This window comes from Nelumbo nucifera, chromosome 2, assembly GCF_055504915.1.
Source record: "Nelumbo nucifera cultivar China Antique chromosome 2, China Antique-T2T, whole genome shotgun sequence".
Lineage (NCBI taxonomy): Eukaryota > Viridiplantae > Streptophyta > Magnoliopsida > Proteales > Nelumbonaceae > Nelumbo > Nelumbo nucifera.
The window spans coordinates 50213977-50233773 of record NC_142650.1 but is presented as its reverse complement, the minus strand read 5'-3'; the positions used below and the strand labels follow the sequence as shown (position 1 = coordinate 50233773).

At 40.6% G+C, this 19797-nt stretch overlaps 2 pseudogenes; one reads left to right on the top strand and one right to left on the bottom strand.

Moving 5' to 3' along the window:
- Positions 1–391: 391 nt before the first annotated feature.
- Positions 392–2050, bottom strand: LOC104601302 (L-type lectin-domain containing receptor kinase IV.1 pseudogene; annotated as a pseudogene).
- Positions 2051–3548: 1498 nt separating this feature from the next.
- LOC104601301 (L-type lectin-domain containing receptor kinase IV.2 pseudogene) lies at positions 3549–5474 on the top strand (annotated as a pseudogene).
- Positions 5475–19797: the final 14323 nt, after the last annotated feature.

Below are 19797 nucleotides of genomic sequence, written 5' to 3'. Positions count from 1 at the left end.
GCGCTGCAAGAGAAGGCAGCGAAGAAAGCTGCACAGGCTGCAGCCGGAGGAAGAGTAGAAGATATTGAAGATCTAGACTGTTCCTTACTGATCCAAGACTTGGATCATGACGTCGACGAGTGGGAGGCCTGTGTTCATTTTGGCAATGGAGACGACTCTGATACCATGATAGAAAAACAGGATGATATGAAAACAAGAAAGATGGATGGAGAAGATAATAATTTCTCTTATAATAGAGGTAGGGATATTAGAATACAAAAAGGATATGTACATCTAGTACAGGTAATTAGATTAGAATTATCTCTCCTAAGATTAAGGAGATAATGATACTAAGTGTGATAGAATGCGCTAACAAAGGCCATTCTATATATGATAGATCCAGTTACAAAATTTAACGGCCCGTTGAGAGGATGCAATCTGCACCTAACGATACTTGTGTCGATGTCTTTCCTGGAAGAGAAGGCTGGAACGTTGCAAAGTTGCTTAATCCTTGATCATGTGCAAATGTTAGACCATGCAAAAACGATTCTTGTAGACAGGCATCTCCCCTTAAAAACCGCATGATTTGTCGCATGGTTGGCCTAGCAGTCGGGATTGAGTGAGAGCAAAGCAGACCAAGCTTCAACACCAAATCAACTTCCTCAGCTACATAATTACCATCCAGATTTGGATCTACTGTCTCAAAAATTGTCCCTCTACTCCAACATGAGAACACCCAATCCACCAAAATTACATTTTCCGTTGTCGTTTGTAGCTCTATAGGTCTTCTCCCACAAGCCACTTCAAGCATAAAAGCCCCGAAGCTGAAGACATCTATGCTCGATGATGGCCTTCTGGTCCTCATCAGCTCTGGTGCAAGGTAACCTATTCCATGAGTAGTTTTGGGACCCATTCCATGGTCGTATAGTCTTGCGAGTCCAAAATCTCCCAACTTTCCATTAAACTCACTATCTAATAGGACATTGCTGGACTTGACATCTCTGTGAACAACCACCTTCTCCCATCCTTCGTGCAAATAAAATAGCTCGGACGCTACTCCTTTGATGATTTGAAACCTTTGTCCCCAATCCAGTTTTGCCTTTGGTTGGTTGAAGATGAACTTGTCTAGACTTCCATTGGGCATGTAATCATAGACCAATAAGAGCTCTCCTTTACGTCGACAATATCCCAAGAATTGTACTAAGTTCCGGTGCCGCAGCCGACCCATGCTTACAATCTCGGCAACAAATTCTCTCAATCCTTGTTTGGATTCATGAGAGACTCTCTTCACTGCAACTTCGATTTTGGAGGTGGGTAATACACCTCTGTAGACCCTACCGAAACCCCCGATACCCAGAAGCTCTTTGTCCCTAAACCCCTTGGTAGCAATATAAAGATCTTTGTATTTGAACCTGTGAGGTCCATAGTCTAGTTCCCAATCTTCAAGTACTTCAGAAAATTTTCTCTTACTCTTGACGGTAAAAATGACAATGGAAATCAACGTAAACACTAAAACTAGGCCAATAACTGGCAATCCCACCGTCAAAAGTTTGGAATTCTCTATGGATCCTACTCGAGGTAGCTTAGGAAGTTGGGATATGGTTAGCTCTTTAGCTGCTAAATCGTTCATCTTGAAGCTCCACCCCAACACTTGCATCGGTTTCGCACTTGCAAGGCTTAAGTTGTTATAGCCACCACTGTGATGGGTGGCATAAGATGCCGGAGCGGAACAGAGTGCAAGTCGTTAATATCGATACCAACATGGTTGTTATTGATATCAGAGAACTCTATGTTCTCAATGGTGTCAAGCTCAACTGCGACGACATGGTTGGACGAGTTACCGTTGTTGGACTCATTGAAAAGGCCTAGATATTGGTTGGGTTCAGCTCCCGGTAACCCTCTTGAAGGTGTTATCACGAGCTAATCCATGACCGCTTAGATCTTGGTACTTGGGGACGATCCCGAATACAAAAGTAGTAGAGAAAGTGAAAACATTACCATCCGATACCGATAGGTTCTTGAAGTGGAGCGGGTAAGGATAGAAAGCATGGCCCTTCTGTTGTGTAGATTGGTTGGATGAGTATTATTGTCCTCACCCTGAACTTGGATGAGTATTATTGTCCTCACCCTGAACTTTACATTTAATAAATTTTCTACTTAGAAACAAAGAAAAAAGTTCAACTCAATTTTAGATTCTTGGAATCTAATCTCTGCAATTATAGGCAACTTTACTTGCCAAATACTGAATTTTACATTTAATACATTCATTAATTACTAACAAGATTCAATAAGTACTCCTAATAACACTTATCCATCACATATCTTCTTATGAGTGTTTTAAAATATAGAGGCGTGTCACAAGGTGTTGTAATACTTAGAGACATGAGGTGTAGTTTAAAACCTGGGAAGCTTTTGCTTCCCTAACACAAGGAAGCACACCTCCTTCAAAGGAAGGGGATGAAGAGGAAGGAGGAGGAAGTGGAGGGGGAAGAAGAGGAAGGAAGATCTCATTTTTCTTTATTTTTAATAAAAACTTTTATATTATGAAGAATGAAGATGTATAACACTAGTTGAAGAGGGGGTGTCTTGTCAAAGCGGTCTCCTTATTCTTCTTCCCTTCTCTTCCCTTTTCTTTTCTTTCTTTTTATCTTTTTTTCTTCTCTTTCATTCTTTTCTTTTCCTTTCCTTTCATTTCCTTTTCTTTTTTTCTTTTTTTCTTTTTTTTTTGTATTTTCATATGATATGTGCATGAGGAACATGAGGATTACGTACATCCCCAACACCTCATGGAAAAAGTCTATGAAGCATACACCTCAAAGGTATCAAAGTCTCTAACATACACCTCAAGGTGTTTTGGGGGTGCCTTGGCTGAAGGAAGGGGCGGAGTCAAGAATTTTTTATAGGGGGGGAGGGGGGGCAAAACTTATAGATGGGCCATAGGAGGGACCAACCATTGGGTGAAAGTGAGGGGAGGAAACAAATATACATATAAAAATGTTGAGTGTGCAAATTTCTGGACCATAGGGCGGCCATGGCTCCCCTGGGTTCCTCCCTAGCTCCGCCCTGGCTGAAGGTGCACCTTCAAGCATACACCTCCGACGCCTTTTAAAATATTGATTTGATATTGAAAAGTAAAATGAATGAAAGCCCTGTTATTATTCATCAAAAAATAACAACACTTATTCATCACTAGGGGTGGATTTGAGCCGAGCCAATTTGAAGAGTACAAGGCTCGAGCTCGGCTCGTTAAGGTTGTACAAGGCTCAAGCTCGAGCTAGAACATTGAGCTCGAGCTTGGCTTGAGTCAAAAACTCATAAGTTCAAGCTCGAGCTCGGCTTGATTTGAGTTCGATTTGAGAAAAAAGGTTTTATAAAAATAAAAAATTATATATAAAAATATTTTTTATTTGATATTTAAAAAATTAAGAATTATAATATTTTTATTATATATATTATTTTTTTATAATTTTATTATATATATCCGAGCTATTTTGATTTTTATTGGGACTTCTTCCTCTTCTTAGAAAAATGAACGGTGGCCTCTCAGCTCACACCGACCTTTAGCAGCAATGAGGCACTTTCCTGTTTCTTTCACTATCGAACTGTCATCTCTGTTTCTCTTTCCAATTGTTGCAGCCTCTGAAAATGTTGGTTTCACTTTCAATGGATTCCGAGGTGCTAACTTGAGCCTGGGAGGTCTGGCACGGATAACACCAAACGGCCTATTGATGATGACCAACGTCACCAGACTGCAAACAGGTCATTACTTCTATCCATACCCACTCCACTTCAAGAACCCATCGGAAGGTGAAGCGGTCTCCTTCTCTTCCACTTTCGTGTTCGCTATCGTCCCCGAGCCCGAGTACCCAAATCTAAGTGGCCATGGAATAGTTTTCGTGATCGCACCTTCAAGAGATCTCCCAGGATCTCTAGCAAGCCAATATCTAGGCCTCTTCAACGTATCCAACAACGGAAATCCGTCCAACCATGTTGTTGCAGTTGAGGTCGACACAAACCAGAACAAGGAGTTCGCTGATATCAATGGTAACCATGTCGGTATTGACATTAACAGCTTAAAGTCTGTAGATTCTAAACCAGCGTCTTATTTTACAGATGAAAATGGTGGGTATAAGAACCTAAGCCTTAAAGTCTGTGGATCGAATATGATGCTTTCGACACTCGAATTAATGTCACATTAGCTCCGATTAATGTTCCTAAACCGGATATCCCACTCTTATCCTTCGCTTACGATCTTTCTCCGATCATGAAAGACCAAATGTACGTTGGCTTCTCATCGTCTTCGGGCTCATTTTTCACATCCCATTACGTGTTGGGCTGGAGCTTTAACATGAACGGTGCAGCCAAAGAGCTAACTCTCTCCCAACTTCCAAAGCTTCCTCGAGTAGGACCCAAACAGCAATCTAAGTTTCTGACGATTGGGTTGCCCATTGTTGGCCTAGTTTTAATGTCCACCGTGATCTCCGGCATTCTTTTCATTCTGTCGAGGAAGAGGAAGTTTGCAGAAGTAATGGAGGATTGGGAGATAGACTATGGGCCTCACAGGTTCAAATTTAAGGATCTCTACATTGCCACCAGGGGATTTAGTGAAAAGGAGCTTCTGGGCATGGGCGGGTGTACAGAGGCATATTACCCACCTCCAAAGTGGAAATTGCAGTGAAGAGAGTGTCCCCTGAATCAAGACAAGGAATGAGAGAATTCGTCGCCGAGATTGTTAGCATCGGTCGATTCGGTACCGGAACTTGGTACTACCCTCAATTGGGGTCAAAGGTTTGGAGTCATTAAAGGAGTGGCATCTGGACTACTTTATCTGCACGAAGAATGGGAGCAGATCGTTATTCACAGAGATGTAAAGTCGAGCAATGTCCTGTTAGATAGAGGATTCAATAGTAGATTAGGGGATTTCGGACTCTCGAGGCTATATGATCACGGAACCGATCCTCAAACGACACATGTGATGGGGATAATAGGTTATCTTGCACCAGAGATTGCTAGAACTAGTAAGCCGACTACGAGTACAGATGTATTCGCTTTTGGGGTTTTTATGCTTGAAGTGGCTTGTGGGAAAAGGCCTATCGAGACACAAGCATCGGGATCGGGGGATGAGGATGTTATTTTAGTTGATTGGGTGTTGTCGTTTTGGAGCAGAGGGGCAATTCTGGAGGCGGCAGATCCGAAATTGGGGGGTGATTATGTGGTTGAGGAAATGGAATTGGTATTGAAGCTTGGCCTTCTTTGTTGCAACTCCATTCCGGGAGGTAGGCCGACCATGGGACAAGTAATGGAGTTTCTGAGCGGAGATGCCCCTGTTCCGGACCTGTTGTCGTCGGTTAGTGCCAGTGGTTTTGCATTTACAGGCCGTGAAGGCTTCGACAACTTTGTTATCCCCAACTTGAATTCTTCTTTGGGCTTAGGAAATACAATGACAACGAGTGGAGTATCGGTGGCAAACTCTGTCCTCTCCACAGGTCGTTAGTTTAATTTTAATCAGCTCAAGTGTTTATTGCAAGGCCACATCTTGCTTTTCCTTTTATAATGAGAGAATAACTAGTTTCTGACCTGTAGATGATAACATAAAACATTATAGGTATCAAATGCACCGCTAGGTAAAACCTTCGTAATAATATTTGAAGCCAAGCCATGTAATGGCTCAGAGTAACTCCAGCAGGACTGTATATAGCTTAAAAGAAAATGAATCAATGTATGTGTAGTAATCTTTTGTGTCTAGTTTAATTTGACAGAATTGTTGTCATTGTTTGGGCTTTTATGGTTTGGATTTTGGATGGGTAATTGGGTATCTTATATACATATATTAAAGGGAAAGGGGTGATCTTCCCTTTTCGCCAAATGCCAATATTTCTCATTGGCAACAAAAATTATAGGCAAAAATATATGAAACTGTTCTGACCATTGATTTTCAGGTTGACAGTTCAATCATTCGGTTCGAATAGACGGCCCATTCTGATAACAAAAATTACTGGCAAAAAATTGATTGTCTGAGGTCCATTAAGCAGTATTATATGTGTTATGTCATTCAAGCGTATCTCATACGACCAAAAAAATAGAACCGTTCTGGCCACTGGTTTTTGGGTCGACGATTTTACCATCTAGTTCGAACGGACGGCTCGTTCTGACAACAAAAATTACAAGCAAAAAATTACGTAACCGTTCTATCCACTGGTTTTCGGATCGACAGTTTGATCATCCGGTACAAACGGATGGCCCGTTCTAACAAAAAAAATTTAAAAATAAAAAACACGGACAAAAACCATTGAACGAGTCAACGAGTTGACGGTTTGATCGCTGGGACAACGCCATTTTGGCTAGGGACTAGGATTAGGGTAAAATAGAACCGACTGCTTGGGTGGTTCCCAATTAAAAAAATAAAAAAAATGGCGGTTCGATCATCCAATTCGAACGGACAGCCTGTTCTGACAACAAAAATTACAAGCAAAAAATTGAGTGTGTGAGGTCCATTAAGTAGTATCATATGCGTTATGTCATTTGAGTGTGTGACTCATACGACCCAAAACGGAACCGTTCTGGCCATCAGTTTACGGGTTGATGATTCGATTGTTCAGTTCGAATGGACAGCCCGTTCTGACAACAAAAATTAAAAAAATAAAAAAAATGACCAAAAACCATTGAACGGGGTCAATGGGTTGATGGTTCGACCACCCGGGTCAATGGGTCGTTGACCAATTCAATAATTTTTGGCCAGGGACCGAGATTGGAATAAAATGGAACCAGTTGCCTGGATGGTTCCCAATTAAAAAAATAAAAAATGGCCAAAAACCATTGAACAGGTCAACGGGTTGACGATTCAACCACTTGGGTCAACGGTTCGTTGGCCGATTCAATGGTTTTTCTCCAGGGAACGGGATTGGGATAAAATGGAACCAGTTGCTTGGATGGTTTTTGAGCCGAAATGTCCGTCTATCTGGGTCAACGGCGGTTCGAAAATCATGGTTTTTATGCTTTTGAATTTTCACTATTCAAAGGTTTCTTCTACTGTGGGCTTTATTCGAGCATGCATTATGTTCCTTTCTTTCTTTTTCTGCTTTCATTCTTTTTTGTGTTTGGTCTTCTTCTTCAAGATCCTCCAAAATGGTCTATACCACCATTTTATTTCTTCCCTTTTGTTTTTTCTTTGGGTTTTCTTGTGCAATATTTTTTTTTTATTTTCTTACAAGGCGATCTACTTTGTTTCTTTCTTTAATTACATGTATGTTTAGCTCCATCTCAAAGAAGAACTTTGGACTCGAATTTTTGATTTTTTTCCTTGGTATTTCCAGTTTGGTGGATTTACTACCGATTTTTTTCTATGTTTAAGGTCACTTTGGATTTATCTTTCAATGTCCACCCTTCCCATGACTATGACTACAAAGTTATTTCGTCTAATTATTGGCATCTAGAAAAAATGACCCGGAAACAAAATTATTTTGGCCATCAGTTTCTAGGTTGACGGTTCGACTATCCGATTTGAACGAACGACCTGTTTTGACAACAAAAAATAAAAATGGCCAAAAACCATTGAACGAGTCGACGGTTCGACCACCTAGGTTAACGAGTCATTGATTGATTCAACGATTTTTTGCTAGGGACTGGGTTTGGGGTAAAGTGCAACCGGTTACCTGGACGGTTCTCGGGCCGAATGGTCCTACCATCTGGGTCAACTAGGAGTTCTCAATGTGAAACAAAGGACAGTTATGAAGTAGAACTCTGAACTATCATTGTATGATCATGTTCTTTTATATGAGATGCTTTGTCGAAACAATATTTAAAAACGAGAACATGATGATCTCTTTTAAGTCTTTATATGAGTTTCAAGACTTGATACTTATAAATGCAAATTTCTTATTAAGAAACCATTGTCTTTTTTAATGTAGCAAATAGCAATGTTACAATTCCATTCTAGCCCTGCAAAACAAAGCAGGCCCCTCCGCTAGTTTACTATTTAAAGTTGTATTGCTGTAATATTGTATTATTGCTTTATGTTTCATGTTTGGGCTGGTTGGTTGGATGTGGGCTGAATTCTCATTGAGATTGTCTTTGTTTTGGGTGTGATCTTTTGGCTTTTGGTTGGACTTCCCCGTGTTTTGGATTTTTATTTTTTTCATTTTAATAAGCTTTTTCTTTTATTACCAAAAAATAACTCGGTCAGCTTGTACTAACCTTGAGTGCAAAGAAAAGTTAGATTTTGGGGTTTCCTATGTAAGGGGAACCTTAACCTCGCAACGAAGTGCTGCTCAAATAAGCAGACCTCATTGTCACTATGGTGCCAATGGGCCTCGTTGGGACCCCATAAAGAAGCCAGATTCTTTGTAGGTCAGCCAAGGTATACTAAGAAGGGGAAAAAGGTTTTGTGGGACTAATGACGAGAAGGTTTGGGATGGAGACGTGCTCACTCAGAACCGAACCGAGGTGAGCTGCCCTGAATCCCTGCGAGCTTGAGAGGCCGACTCCACGACCTCCCTATACGCCTGCTCAACTCTTTCCATCTCAGCAAAATCTTCTGTTGTGGAACTCGACATCGAAACACTAAATGAAAACTCGACGAACAAGGAAAGGAACTTGAGAAGAGATGACTCACCCGAGACTAGTTGAGAACGAAGACGAATGAATTGGAACAGGGGGAAAACCAAGCTTTAGCAGATGAGCTCTCCAACCTCAACGGGACCACTCCAAAGGATGAACGTGGAAATGGTCCCCCAGGGGGCCTCTATTTATAGCCGAAAGGGGCGGAGGATGAACGACCATGATCTAATGGCCTTAACGGTTCAGATTCGTGACCGTTGGGTTTCTCGAGGTCCCAAATCAGTTTAATGCATTTTGAAGTCCGAAAATGGTTAACTGACACTATTTCAAGTCCGTGCATGCCAATTGGAACGCTTCACGAAGCTCCTCCAAACATGTCACCAAACAAGGAGGTAGGGGTAACAAAAGAATTTAACACCCAAACAAGCAATGTAGTCAAGTACTTCCTTCACCTGAGTTTAGTTACCTCAGATTCGGAAGTGGGGGCAAGTGATGTGTGTAAATCTAACCTACGACCTATTGAACACGTGGCACATTTGGGTGAACTGACGACCTTGCCTTTAGCTCGGAGTACATTGTCTTGTTATCGTCTCAAAGGATAAGAATCACCTCGGCGACATATAAGTCCACTTCAAACTTCTTAGCTAAACTCGTACTCCTTGCCAAGACAAGCTCCTACTTGGGAGAGCTCCTTCCTGGCATGATGAGCTCCCTTTTAGGAGAGCTTCATACTCCGACACTTGCCCATCAAGTGACCACCTAGCGGCACATGCAACAAGATTATCAACACGCAAGGTGAACCTGCCAGGTAACCGATCTCGGGCCCACCTCATGTAGTGAAGACATGGGGGATAGATAACCAATGCATGTCACAGCTATACACCAAGTGGCTAATGCATGTCTTAGGTGGCTAAATAGGTAGCGCTGATTAAGCTCCAGGTGCCTGAGCCGGATCCCAGGTGTCTCGACTAGATACCAGCTGGCCTGAGCTGAGCCACATGTGTTTGGACCACCAAGGCAAAGTAAGCTCTAGGTGTCTCAAGCTACGACAGGTGTCCTTCATCTACCCAACACGTGTACGCTTAGATAGGTATCCCGACTACTATTTAAGGGGCATGTTAGCATTCAATTCATATTTTATGACATACCGAATTTTCAACCACCCTCTAGATTATTTGATACTGGCTTGACCGTCGGAGCTACAAGCCTGGAATATCACCTCGGGTCCTTTGACCTCATTTCCTCCTTACAAGATATCTTTGAGCTCGTCCAGAGACACTACCACTTTTCGGTGGCATCAAACACCATACCAGATAAGTAAAAGGGCAATGGAATAACAAATCCTTGCACTTGCACTTGGACTATATGTTTTGTTCATAATGTTTGAGAGGCTTCTTGCCCATGCTAGAGGAAAGAGGCAAAAAAACCTTCATGTTCGCTAGTGATGTATTCAGCAATGGTGCCAGTGGTCACCAGTTCGGGGAAAATAGCAAAGAGAGAGAGAGAGAGAGAGAGAGAGAGAGAGAGAGAGAAGTGGTATTGCACTTGTTTAATGGTGCCAGTGGACATAGTGAAGTAAGTGGGGAAAAACTTTAGTTGTTGGAAGCCAACAGGCTATGTTGTTGAGAGAATTTTTGGGAATGCCACGTTACCATGAGAATGGGTAAATTAGTAATTACATCATAATTTATTTTGACTAAAAACAAAAGTATGGGCATGAATAGGTGAACTGCCCAAAACCTGCCCAGCCTAGAAACTGTCTCAATAGCCTATGCTGTTAGGCCCCAACAGCCAAAGTTAACCTAGTAAGTGGAGATGGAAGGATGTTGAATAGGGGTACTGTGAAGTCAAATAGAGAGAGAGAGAGGGGGCTGAGCGGGAATATGAGCTTTTTTTACTTTTTTGGGTGAAATTTGGGTTCACACACGTTAGAGATAGAGCTTTGTGTAAGGGACAGGTGTCCTTTGATTGTGTGGGGCATTTGTGAGGCGCCTGACTATGGGGCGATTGTGTAGTCCTCTCAAAGCGATAAAAAATTCTGGAATATGTTTGTCAGAAACTTCAGGGGGGTTTTGTATTTTACCCTTATATATAATATCTATAATATTATATACTTATTACTTGTTAATCTAAATCCAAGATAACCAGATTGGATGTCAAATAGGATATCAGACTTTTGAAATCAAAATCAATTGCTAGTCCTAATCTGTGGTTAGGATGTAAAAAAAAGTAAATTTCTTAAACTACCCTTATGGTTTAGCTAATTGACTAAGTGTACCCTTACTGTTTGAAAATTGACTAATGCTACCCTTACTGTTTTTGACAATTGACTAACTCTACCCTTACCGTTAATATCCGCTAATATTCTGTCAAAACACATAAACACGTGACACCACGTGACATTTAAATTTTTTTCAAAACCAATGCTACCCTTATCCATTTACTCTCGACCCGGCACACTGTTCCTCCTACGACCTCTCTCTCTCTCTTCCCTCTATCTTCTTCCCACAGTCTCCATCAACACCGGATCACCTTTCTCTTCCAACCTCTTCCCTCTATCTTCCTCCTAGTCTCCATCAATACTAAATCACTGGAGAGAATGCACCATATCCATACTATATAAAAGAACTAAAAAAACCAACAAAAAAAAAGAAAAGCATTTGTCTATCTCTAAACAATCAAGAACAAAAAAGACAAAAAAAAAGTAGAGAATGAGCGAACTCTATCATCTTTCTTCTTCAATAGTGGGGGTGCTCTGTTGAAGAAGCAGAGAATGAGTGAAACGAATAGGGGTGGTGGCGGCAGTAGCGAACTAAAGTCTGATCTCTCTTTCTTCTTCCTCTGGACGACAACAATGATGGTGGCAACCCCCTCTAGAGTGCGACCTTTCTCTCTCTCTTCTTCCTCTAGGCGACGGTTTTTGGGCCTTGAGGGGGGATCATAGACCATGAGGAGTTGCCAAAACCGGGAGCTTCGTACACGTATACGCGCATAAGACTTGTACACAAGAGATGGACACTACTTACAACCCAAAAGCCTAAGCTATTGGATTATGGGCCACTCTTGTATATAAGTCCCTTGCACTTCTTGTGTCTTTCCAATGTGGGACTCTCTTTCATTCCTCATTCCATACACCTACTCACATGTGCATCCCAACAACGGCGACGATGGCGGCAACCCCTCTGAACTCCCATTTCTTTCTCTCTCTTCTTCCGCGATGGCGACAACATCTGAGCTCCGATCTCTCTCTTCTTCCTCTAGGCGACGGCGAAAACATCTGAACTCCAATCTCTCTCTTCTTCCTTTGGGCGACAGTGACATTTGAACTTCGATCTCTCTCTTCTTCCTTTGGGTGATGGTGACAACATCTAAATCTCTCTCTCTTCTTTCTCTGGGTGACGACGACAACATTTGAACTCCGATCTCCTCTCTTCTTCCTCCCGGCGACAAGGATAGCATATGAACTTCGATTTCTCTCTCTTCTTCCTTTGGGCAGTGACGACAACATTTGAATTCCGAACTTCGATCTCTCTCTTCTTCCTTTGGGCGATGGTGATAGCATTTGAACTCCAATCTCTCTCTTCTTCCTCTGGGCAAGCGGCAACACTGCCCTATAACTTCACCCGGCAGCAGGTGGGTGGAGTAGAAACTATTGGAAAGAGAAAGAGGTAGAGTAGAAATTTACCTGTTGTAATTCCACCAGTGGCGAGAGTGTCTGAACTCCGAAGAATAGTTTAGACATTTTGCATTGTTTCTAGGGAAGCTAATGGTAAGAATAGAGTTAGTCAGTTGTTAAAAACAATAGAGATATTATTAATCAATTTTCAAACAGTAAGATTACATTTAGTCAATTAACTAAACCATAAGTATAGAAAAAAATAATAAGTCCGAACCACAAAATTAAAACCTATTGGATAGCCACAAAATTAGCCTCTAATAATAAGTCCGAGCCGAATAGGTAGGTGACTAATAAGCCAATCCAAGACTAACTACAACACGTTGGATTGGTTGTTAGCACATGACGTCATGTGCAATTTATTTTTTTTTTTAAATCCAATTTTACCCTTTTATTGCTTCTTGCCTTTTGTTCTCTGTGTATAGCTTACTTGGACTATTTCCGCTCACTCAGAACAGAACTTTTAACAAAGATTTTCAAGCGTCGGCAACTTGGCACCTACTCCACCACTGCAACCGGTGAAATGATAAAAAAAAGGGGTTTTTACTGTGTATTCCAAAAAGGAATAATTGTTGCACTGATAAAAAATCTTTTCGAGTTATATAATAATTTAGGTCAAAAATTAAAAATATATATATTTTGAGTTGATAAATCCATTCCAATTGCCGGCGTCCAATCCATCATGCCCATGCCCACTCCAATCGCAAGGATAAATCCACCATTGCCACTATAGGGGATGGTGCATATACAGCATTTAATAAGAGAAACTAGGATTCATTATTTGAGATGAATAGCTCCTAGACAAATACAAAGTGACGAGAACACCCATCCACCATCCTTTCCCTGAAGCTCCCAACACCGAATGGGGTGGGGGGCTGGGAGGGGGTATTAGGTAAGTAAAAGCCCTAATAAAACAACAGCTGAAAGCGAGGAATAGAGCACCACTCCTCAGTTCCTAAATCATCAGAACTAAACGTTGCTAAAACAAACTTCTACTTCTCCATAAACAGAACCCAAATGGGCAAGTTATTATGTGTTCTTACCACCATAGCAAATCTTCCATGTACAAAAAAATAATTTTAGCTTCGGGTATAATTTTTCATAGTGTTCTCCATTCAACCGCCAGTGTCATACAAGTTATATATAAACTTAGGTCATGTTTGGGAGTGCTTATTCAAAATAAGTGTTTATTTGGGCCATTAAGTTCTTATTGGTATTTGGGATATAAGCCTAAAATAAGTGTTTATTTTAAAAATAATGGCATAATTTCTTCTAAAATTATCCCTATTTGAATTTTAAAATAGCACTTATAAAAGTATTTTTATGAAAGTATTTTTGCAAAAACACTTTTATGAAAGTACTTTTACGAAAATACTTTTGTAAAAGTGCTTTTATAAAAGTGTTTTTATAAAAAATACCTTTCTAAAAGTGTTTATAAAAGTAAATTAATAAAAGTGCTTTCAAAGGGTATATTTTGAAATTTTGAAATTTTGAAAGAAAATGAAGGACAAAATAGTGACAAATGCTTATTTAAGTGCTTATTAGAGAAAAAGACTAGCAAACGCCCAATATAAAATAAATTCTTATTTTAAACAATAAGCACTCGAAAAAGTTGGGTGCCAAATGCATACAAGTGCTTATTCGAATAAGCACTTGTTTTTAAACACTTATTCAATAGGCACTTTTTAACATAAACACTCCCAAACATGGCCTTAATGTGAAATCTCCTTTCCTCTCCAACAATTGCTACTACCATCCATCTGCCGGACTGCCCCATATTTCTGAGTAGTGGCAGAGCTAGGAATTTTCTTTTGGAGGAGCCAAATTGAACTGAAAAAATGAAATAGGGAGTAGAAGAGTAGAAGATTTGGTCTATTACAGATCTTTTTAAAGAAAAAATAACCAACACTTTTTTAATTTTGGGAGTTCGAGGAGAATTAGAGAGTGATACTTAACATTTCAGTTCAAGTTTTGAATGGGGGGAGGGGGGGCAAGGACCCAATTTACTACATTTTTTAACACATATTCCACTTACTGTACATGGTGTCACCCTCATTGAACTATCGTTGGAGAAGCCTTACATTATTCCATTGTCTGTTCAGCAATATAACATCCATCACTTGATGAATTACATCGTCTGTGACAAGTCCGCAAGGACCAACAACCTAATATGTAGACCTGGACAAGTATTGGTTTTCAAAGAGAGTAAAACGCACTTACAACTTAATAGATTATTCAGAGCTCCGTTGACCGTAATTAAATGCAGTGGTGATGCGATCAGTGGTCAAGATTTTATGATCCAAGGTCGAAGATGATTATAAGGTTTTGTCTCTAAATAGAGTTGGAATCCATCTAATTCCAAATTTAGTTCAAGGTTATATTAGACATTTTCTTTCTTCGGTTAGAGATAAAACAGTTTATAAACCTAATAGGGGATGCCTAAGTCCAATTCAAAAAGTGATGTTTCAGCATTTAGAAGAAAACTCAGAGGTGGTTCAACTCTTTTACACTGTATATTACATTTTTAAAAATATATGAAATATAGGGCCTAAGCCCGGCCCAAAATTTTGTAGGCTTGAAGAGAGCCTGGGCCCAGGCCAAACCTGCACACAAAAACCTTGGTCTGGGCTCAAAAATTTGAGGGCCGGGCCGGTTTGGGTTTATAAAATATAGGCTAGGCCAAAAATGATCACTCCTGCCTATTTTTTTTTTTCCTTCTTTTTGTGTGTATTATACTTCTCTATTATTGTAATTTGTAAAATAAAATTTTCTTTAGGCTGAATTTGAACCGAGTACAAACGTAAATATATAGAGTGCAAAATCTCATATTTTATATTATTTTGTATGCATTTACGTTGCACATATTTTGGTAGTGTGACATCTAGTACAATTCAACATGAAATTGTACTTTTTGCATCTTCTTTTATCTACAGTTCTACACCTGTTCAAAACTATGCATTTTCTATTTGGTAGAACAAAACTTCTTCATAGGAATAGTGGAATATTTCACTCTCAATAATGGCGCTTCCCTCTTCACTATCACAAGATTCTACCTTTGAAATAATAATAATAATAATAATAATAATAATCTATACTATATATTTAAAATAATGTTGTTTGTGTCATTCACCTCTCCTTGCTCCATTTCTCCTTTCCTATATTCTCCTTCATTTGCCTCTCCTCCCTTTTCTTTTGGATGGCCATATAAGCGAGCCATACATGGTGAGACGGTTACAGTGGATGATTGGGTTTAGTTCAGAATTTGGGTTCTAGTCAAGTGTATTTTTAAAATTTAAAGAATACTTTTTTTTTTATCAATAACATCAATTTCATTAAATTAAGAGAATAGAGGGAAATGAATACAAAGGGAGATAAAATAACTTAGCTCCCCAAAAATCAGAAAACTCAGGGAAAGCAAAGAAAATTAAAAACTAACCCAGAAAACAGCCTCCCTATTCATTTCTTGCTTGGCCAACCCATCTGTAAATGAGTTGGCACTCCTCTTCACCCAGTTGTACTGAATTTCTATGTCCCTACCCAGCCATAAGAACTGTTTTTTCTCATTGTAAAAGTTCCACAAACTACTGTCCTCTGTCTTCAACCAATTAACCACCACCTTCGAGTCACCTTCCAAAATCAAACGGCTAATATTTAGATCTTTTGCTCTTCGAATTCTTTCAAACGCTGCAAGGATCTCAGCCCTAAGAGAGTCACCTTCTCCAATAGGACCAATTTTAGCCAGTGGACCGCTCTTATAAGGATTCGATCTAACAAATCTTCCAAAGTTTTTTCCTTGTCAAAAAATATACGTGAGTTTATTTCTTCCCACAAAGACCAGCAAACCGCTGCCCTAATACACCTCCACATAGTCTTCTCTCGCTTCTTAGGCCAACTGAAAAAAGATGGGGAAAACAAACCTTGGACAGTCTCCGGAGGATACCAAGAACACCCAAAACGGGAGAAAACCCACTCCCAAACAGATTTAACAACCTTACAAGAGACCATGAGGTGGTAGCCAGATTCCCCATCAGCTTTACAAAGAGCACATCTATTAGGAAGTAGACAATGGTTGGGTCTCTTTCTTTGGAGTAAGTCTAAAGTGTTGATTCTTTCCAGGAAAATTTCCCAACAAAAAAACCCCACCCGATGAGAAATAGGTCTGTTCCAAATTTCCTTAACTGGAAAGGACAACCCCAGGGGGGTAGGAGGCCGAGTTAAAGTTTCAAAGAAAGAAGCACAAGAAAATGTACTAGAGCTTCCAAAATTTGGTGTCTTCCTTAGCAGGGTTTAGGAAGACACCCTCAAGGGAGGCTAGCAGAGCTACTAGGCTATCCAAGTCTGTATCCCTAATTGCCCTACGCAGGCCAAGGTTCCAACCAAAGCCCGAAGTGGAAGCTGAAGGGACTAAGAAAGAAGAAATGGGTTCATTTTTCAAGTCTGAAAGAGCATACAAGGAAGGAAACTTGTCTTTCAGAGGAGAATCCCCGACCCAAAGATGTTCCCAGAAAAATATTCGGTTACTAGAGTTTAGACCATACCTGATCCAAGGGGAGAAAACTGGAAGCAGATTGTGGATGGATTTCCAAGGAGAAGCAGCTGAAGCCCTTGCCAAGATTCCAGGATCCCAACCATTGTCTTCCAGCCCATGAATGCTAGCCACAATCTTAATCCACAATTTATCTCTTTCCAAAGAGAACCTCCACAACCACTTCCCCAGAAGAGCCATGTTCCTTTTCTTGAAATTACCAATCCCTAGACCTCTTATTGATTTACACCTAGAGACCACCTCCCAACTCACCCTATGATCTCTCTTCTCCTCTCCAGGCTCCCATAGAAGGTTCCTTATTAATTTTTCCAAAAGATTTGAAACCTTTGAGGGGATCTTAAACATTGACAGAAAGTAAACAGGAAGGTTAGCTAGGGTAGATCTAATGAGAGAGACTCTTCCACCTAAAGAAAGATAACTCCTCTTCCAGGCCGCTAGCCTCTTCTCAAACCTCTCTACTACCGAAGCCCAAAAGCTGACACTCTTAGGATTATCTCCTAAAGGGAGGCCCAAGTAAGTCAGGGGCCAATCTGTAATAGCGCAACCTAACTCATTTGCAGATTCCCTTAGGTCTCTTTCGTTCACATTCACTCCCGCCACACAACTCTTGTCGAAGTTTACCTTGAGGTTAGAAATCTGCTCAAAAAGTTGTATTGTCAACTTTAGATTCCGGATCCAACTGAGGTTCCCTCCTTCACAGAAAATGATAGTATCATCTGCAAACTATAGAAGAGTTAAGGGAACCTCCTCCCTTCCTACTCTCCACCCTCTTATCAGATTCCTCGAGTCTGCTCTATGGATCAATCGCCCAAACACATCAACAATAAGGGTGAAAAGAAAAGGGGAAAGAGGATCTCCTTGTCTTAGACCTCTCAACGCCGAAAAGAAGTCAACCATAGTCCCATTCACTAGGATAGGATAATGGCAAGTCCTAACACAACCCCAGATCCACTTGCACCACCTGTCACTAAAACCAAAACTCCTCGACACCTCCATCAAGAATGACCAATCAACCAAGTCGAAAGCCTTCTCCAGATCCAATTTACAGATGACTCCTTTCTTTTTTGACTTTCTAAAGCTCTCCAAGCTCTCATTTGCAATGAGGATCTAATCGGTGATCTGTCTTCCCTCCACAAAAGCACTTTGGTTGGGTGCAATAATAGAGGGGAGCACCTTCTTTATCCTGAGAGACAGCACCTTAGCAATGATTTTGTACAAGCTAGTCACCAGACTAATAGGTCTAAAATCTTTTGGTTGAGAGGCATCTTTCTTCTTTGGGACTAAGGCAATGAAAGTTGAGTTCAATCCCGGGTTTATTACACCCCTCCTGTGGAACTCCTCAAAGACCGAAGCAAGATCATTCTCCAAGATAAACCAGCAATCCTGGTAAAAGGCCATTGTGAACTCATCTGGACCCGAAGCTTTTGTCCTATCCATAGAGAAAACTGCTTCCTTTACCTCCTCCATATCGAATCTTTTTTCTAGCCACTCTCTCTTCTCTACACTTAGAGTCGACCAATCCAAACCCTCCAACCACACTCTCTCATTCATAGGCCTTCTAAAAATAGATTTGAAGTGATTTACTAGGGCCTCTGCAATTTCAACCGGGTGAGACAAAACTGCTCCATTAACTTCCAAGTTAGAGATGTAATTCTTTTTTCTCCTTCCATTTGCCACTGAATGGAAAAACCTTGTGTTTCTGTCTCCCTCCCTTAGCAACTTACACCTAGATTTTTGCCTCCAACTGATTTCCTTCTTGATCAGGATGTCCTCCAACTTCCTCCTTAAAACCCATCTCAACTTCCTTTCTTCCTCTCCAAAGGTGCCTCTCTCTTCCTTCAGGTCCAAATCCTCAATTTGCTCCACCAGAACTTGCTTTGTCTCTTCTAATCTTCCAAATTCCAGCCTATTCCACTCTTTTAATTGAGATTTTAGGTATTAGAGTTTCTTGTGGACCTCATCACCTCCCAATCAACTACCGGATTCACTTGCTCCCACCACTCTCTGATTTTCTCAGTGAAACCCGGATGAGACAACCACATATTTTCAAACTTGAAAGGGGTAGGCCCTACTCCTCTTAATTCCTCATTGACCAAAACTATTAGCCAGTGGTCTGAAGTGAGTCTAGGGAGAGCCCTAGAAGTAATGTTGCCCCAATGATCCTCCCAATCTGTTGAGAACAAAAATCTGTCCAATTTAGAGCAAATTGGCTGAGATTGAAGGTTGGACCAAGTGAAGTTATTATTTAGGAAAGAAAGTTCTTTGAGATTAAAAGAGTCCACAAATTGGTTGAACTTCCTCATACTTGTTGTCACTCTCTGTCTGGGGTTGTTGGTTTCCTCATTCGGGTTCTTCAGCTTGCACCCCAACTTTTTCACAAACTCTGTAACTGACTCTTCCCCAAAAGTTTCCTCTTTCCCTAAAGAAGCACTCTCCTCACTCCTAGGAAGCTTCTTGTTCCTTCTCACTTTACCTCCAACCCTGTCTGTTCCCTCCAGGCTCCCTCTCTGCGAATCCTTCCTTTCCACTTCACCCAAGGGGCTTTCTAAGATTTTCCTAATTATTACCTTTCTGCAAGATTCCTCACCCACTTCCCCCCCCCCCCCCCCCCTTGTAGACTCATTGTGGTTTTCAGACCAAGGGCTTCCGACTCTTGGTTGGGAAGAGAATCTGGTACAAGAGATATAAAACGTTCATCAGTATCCAAAACTGAATTGACAGAGTTGAGGGATTTACCTGAGGTAGAGAAGTGAGGATACTTAAGGGCCAAAGAGTCTTATTATCTAATTTAAGGGCAAGACAATGAAATGTAATGTTCCTAAACTTCAAGGGTACTTTAATTCATTGTTTTAAAAATCGACTTGAAAATAGAACAGCTTTGACAATCGGCTTTCAGGTTAGTAGTTTGACTGCTCTGTTTGAATGAACGACTTATTCTAATTTAAAAAAATACAAAATTTATTAAAATAAAAAAGCCTAGCTTAACAAGTCACTAACAAATCAATGGTTTTTGGCCAAAGAACGGGTCAAGGGTGAAATA